General features: G+C 45.9%; 1 non-coding gene across 1 annotated transcript; it reads left to right on the top strand.

The window, feature by feature from the left end:
• Positions 1 to 3,491: 3,491 nt before the first annotated feature.
• On the top strand, positions 3,492 to 3,627 carry LOC150039600 (small nucleolar RNA SNORA13). Its single transcript, XR_016534315.1, has one exon. It is a non-coding gene; the product is annotated as a small nucleolar RNA SNORA13 (small nucleolar RNA).
• Positions 3,628 to 4,105: the final 478 nt, after the last annotated feature.

Here is a 4,105-nt window from a genome sequence, read left to right as displayed (position 1 = left end):
AAGGACAGTGCTCAGGCACTGAGCTCAAAGCCAGAACTGGAAAAAATTATGATAAATGAAGTAATCCAAACACACTTATTTGTGCTGGCTAGAATGGAAGTAAGGCAGACAAACTCACTTGTGGTAGCTAGAACGTGCCTATAAACCTACAAGTAAATATGCTGGGTGGTTTTCAAAAAAATACATTGGGACATGATAAAATACCTAAGATTCTATATAGTCATCCAGTAACACGATAGGAGGATATTCTTTGAAGAAGAACACAAAGCAACTCCAGGAAATGTAAGCAAGAGGTTGTTTGCTTGTTGCCCTTTTTTCTTTTTGTCTGTTTGTTCCTTTATCTGTCTTTGAAGTGTAAGATCAGGCACAGAAATGAAAGGAAAAATAGTGAACAAATGCCACAGTGATTCTCAATGCACATTATGTTGAACATGAGCTATACAACTCGTGCGTGGGCATGGGACGGAGAAAGTGGGAAAGACTGGGAAAAGGAGTGAGTTTGCTCAGAAACAAATGTACAAGCTGGGTGTAGTGGCTCACACCTGTAATCCTAACTACTCTAGAGGCTGAGATCTGAGGATCAAGGTTCAAAGCAGCATGGGCACAAAAGGACCTGAGACTCTTATCTCCAATTAAGCTGTAGAAAATGAGAAGTGGGGCTTGGCTAAAGGGTTGGGTGATAGCCTTGAGTCAAAGAGCACAGGGACAAGCCCAGGCCCAGTTCAAGCCCCATGACCCACAAATCGAAAACTATCCCCCCCCAAAACCCCAACTCTTTATCTGACTTAGATAAATTTAACACCTTTATAATAGCAATAAAAATGCATGAAAAAGAAAAAAAAGAAACAAAGGTGCTGAACTAGTCTTTGGATGAATCTCTCATAAGACTTACAAGAGCTAGGAGAGTCTGCTGTCAACCACACAGCCTTTCTCACTACCTTTCTCGTCTGCAAGGATTACACTTAACAGGAAGAAACAAAATAACCTCTGCTTTATCTCTATGGTGATAATTCTAAAATTTCAACATAAAACCCCAATTTCTTTCACAGTTATGAGCCTTGCATGTCTTGCTTTTCTCTGTCTCATACATTCTGACTTCATTCCTTGCTCTGTGCCAGGGACCATCACCACAGCCTGCTGTTCCCTGATCATTCTCCTTTTTTATTTTTCCTTTTTTTCCATTACCAGGGCCTCACACCCTTGCTCTACTTTTTAAAATTGATGTCTGATGCTCTACCACTTGAGCAATACCTTTAGGAGAGTTATTTTGCTAGCTATTTAGATATAAATCTTGCAGATTTTTCTGCCAAGGGTTGGTTTTGAATTGTGATACTCAAATCTCAGCTTCCAAATGTCTAGGATTCAAGGGGTTAGCCAATTGCACCTGGTTTTGAATGAAGAAGTTTCATGACCACTCAAGCACAGCTTTACTCCAAGTTCATCTCCAGACTTTCCATTGCTAGCCTTGTCAGCTACTGACTGAGCATTTGAAACATGTTTGTGTGAACTAAATGTGCTCAGAGTATATTTTGCATAAAAATATAAGAGTTAGCAGGAATTTCAACATGAATTCCCCCTGGCACTGGTGGCTCAAGACTGTAATCCTATCTAATCAGGAGCCTGTTATCTGAGGACTGTGATTCAAAGTGAGCCTGGGCAGGAAAGTATGTGAAACTCCAGAAAACTGGATGTGGCTCTGTGGCTTAAAAATGTAGGGTGGTAGCCTTGAGCTCTTCAACTCAAGGACAGTGCCTAGGCCCAGAGTTCAAGCCCCAGGACCTACAGGAAAAAAAATGATGTTACTGATACATTCATATCGATTACATTTTTAAAAAAGAAATAATATGTAGCTATGGCTGGGAGTGTGACTTAGTGGTAGAGTTCTTGCCTAGCATGCAAACAAGTCCTGAGTTCGATTCCTTAGTAAAGCATACATAGAAAAAAAGCCAGAAGTGGTGCCGAGACTCCAGTACAGTGCTAGCCTTGAGAAAGCTCAAGGACAGTAGTCAGGCCCTGGATACACGCCCCAGGACTGACAATAAGGAGAAGGAGGAGGAGGAGGAGGAGGAGAAGAAGAAGAAGAAGAAGAAGAAGAAGAAGAAGAAGAAGAAGAAGAAGAAGAAGAGGAGGAGGAGGAGGAGGAGGAGCAGGAGGAGGAGGAGGAGCAGGAGGAGGAGGAGGAGGAACAGGAAAAACAAGGAAAAGAACAAGAAGAACAAGAAGAGGAGGAAGAGAAGGAGGAGGAGGAACAAAAACAAGAAGAACAAGAAGAACAAGAACAACAAGAAGAAAAAACGAGTGTATTATTTACAAACCAAAACACCACAATGTCCCTGTATGGTTATGATGTGGCCAATTTGCATGTTTAAATAAAATGCAACCGAAACACCTTGTTTGTTTTTAACGGTACTAGTTTTAAAACCCAGGGCCTCCAACCGCTGATCTGCAGGCCCCATTCATGTGTGCGCACGCGCGCGTGCGGGCCTTGGCTCTCTCCTCTACCTGTGTCACTCAAGGCTAGCTCTCTACCACGAGGGCCTCAGCGTCACTTTCGCCTTTCTCTTTCTGTTGGTTAATTGGAGAGAAGCGTCTCCCAGGCTGGCTTCGAACCCTGATTCTCCATTCCCAGCCTCCTGCGTACCCAAGATTACCCAGGCGCGGCCCCGGAGTTGGGCCAGCTCTGGAGGTTTTGTTCCCTATTTTTGTTTTCTGTGTCCTCATGATTAACCATAATCATAAATGTTTTCATGAATGACCTTACTGTCCCTTGACTGGAGACGCTGAGGGGCGCAGTGGGTCTTCGAGTGTGAGGCCTCTGGGCCGTACCTGCTGCCCAGACCACACCTGAGAAAAAGTCTTTCTGTCACCAGAACCGGTTTCAACCGGAAACCGGCTTCCAGAGGTCCTGCAGACCCTCAACTCGCCCTGCGCCTGTGGCCTTTGGCCGCATAGTGGCAGGCGAGAGTGCAGTGGCAGATGGTACAGTCCGCTGGCACATGCCTCCTCCCACACCCTGTGGCTGGTGGGTCCTTCTGGCCCCTAGAAAAGCATTCTGGGAAGGGGGCATGCATTTCCTCCTTTCAGTGGCAGCGATGGTGCTTTGTGCATCTGGACCGGTGTGTTCCCTCAGGCCTTTCACACCTGGGCGCTGGCCAGGATAGCCCCCCTGCCCGGAGCCTGGCTTTGGAACCTGGGCCTAAGTCAGCCGTTTTCTCTCGAGAAAGTCCCGGAGGGCCGGAGGCTGCCTTCGGCCTATGCTTGCTACAGTGCAATGACAGACGGCCTGGAGGACCAGTGCGGATGCTTCCCTCCGGCTGCAGACGCTGGGGTCCACACTCGGCCTGATAAGGTGAGGTGGAGGATGTCGGTCATTACTCCTGCTTCCTGGGCACGGACGTGATGGGAGAGTGAGTGCGTGCACACCACCATCTTGGCAGGCCAGTCTTCATGAGCGCGTGGCTGTAGCTCAGGCCGCAGGGATCTTTCCTGGTAGCCTTTGTGTTGCCCGTTTACTTTCTCGAACTAGTGAATGCGGTGTCAAAAAAAGGCGCAAATAAATGCTTTGCAGCCTTTTCCTGCCCTCAAATTCTTGGTATCTTTGGTGGTGGAGCTGCACAAGCAACAGTGCGCGCTTTTATGTTCATCTGCATGTATAAGTGGTCTCTGAGATGGCCCGCGTTTGGTGTGTGTTTCTCTTAAACAGTTTGAATTAAATTTTCTCCACGTGAAAGATGAATGCTTGAGGAGAGTTGTCCTGCTTGAAAAACATGTGGCACTTCAGGTAAGGTGATAAGGGAGTTGCACGGAGGGGGGGGAGCGATTTTTCAGTATTGTGGTTCATCATTAGTACATGTGCCCCAAACTTAGGAAATAAAATGGTGTACGAGGGAAACAACACAAAATAGGGGCTTTCTAGATTGCTTAGATTCGTTCTCATTGGCTAAATGTAAAGGTGTGTTGGTATTCAGAGCTGAATACAGTAATTGTGTTAACTTTTTTTGGTAAAGAAGCATGCGATGTCTAGTAAAGATGTGGCACATGTTTTCAAAAGTTGTTGTTTTTTCCTTTTAGGGCGTCCATGGTGAGGATTTTAGGTGTTGGATCT

This window comes from Megascapheus bottae, unplaced genomic scaffold, assembly GCF_031878675.1.
Source record: "Megascapheus bottae isolate mThoBot1 unplaced genomic scaffold, mThoBot2.hap1 HAP1_SCAFFOLD_41, whole genome shotgun sequence".
NCBI classification, from domain to species: Eukaryota; Metazoa; Chordata; class Mammalia; order Rodentia; family Geomyidae; genus Megascapheus; species Megascapheus bottae.
Note: the sequence above shows the minus strand (reverse complement) of the source record. Positions and strands in the feature narration are given on the sequence as shown.